General features: G+C 56.8%; 1 protein-coding gene across 1 annotated transcript in view; it reads left to right on the top strand.

Annotated features, from left to right (window-relative positions):
* The window catches only part of DIS3L2 (DIS3 like 3'-5' exoribonuclease 2), a 174,585-nt gene that overhangs the window by 173,271 nt on the left and 1,073 nt on the right, over positions 1-241 (top strand). The gene's annotated exons all lie outside the window — the stretch shown is intronic.

Here is a 241-nt window from a genome sequence, read left to right as displayed (position 1 = left end):
GCTAGGTAGCCAGCAGCTATCAGGGCGGCCATCTCAAAAGGATTTCCCTGCGGTTTGCTCCTCGCTGACCACTTTGATACATTTAAGTGTCAATGAGATTTTCCTGCTCTGAGTGATTAATCTGGAGCAGCTGGCGCTGGATGAGCTGGGAAGGGTTTGACAAGGTTATGCCGGTGGCTCTGTGCCCGCTCGTCCTGCGGGCCAGCCCCGAGCAGATGGACCCACCGAGCCCTGCTGCCAT

Source organism: Cariama cristata, unplaced genomic scaffold (assembly GCF_000690535.1).
Source record: "Cariama cristata isolate BGI_N322 unplaced genomic scaffold, ASM69053v1 scaffold20213, whole genome shotgun sequence".
Taxonomy (NCBI): Eukaryota; Metazoa; Chordata; class Aves; order Cariamiformes; family Cariamidae; genus Cariama; species Cariama cristata.
The sequence above is the reverse complement of the archived record's forward strand: the minus strand, read 5'-3'. Positions and strand labels throughout refer to the sequence as shown.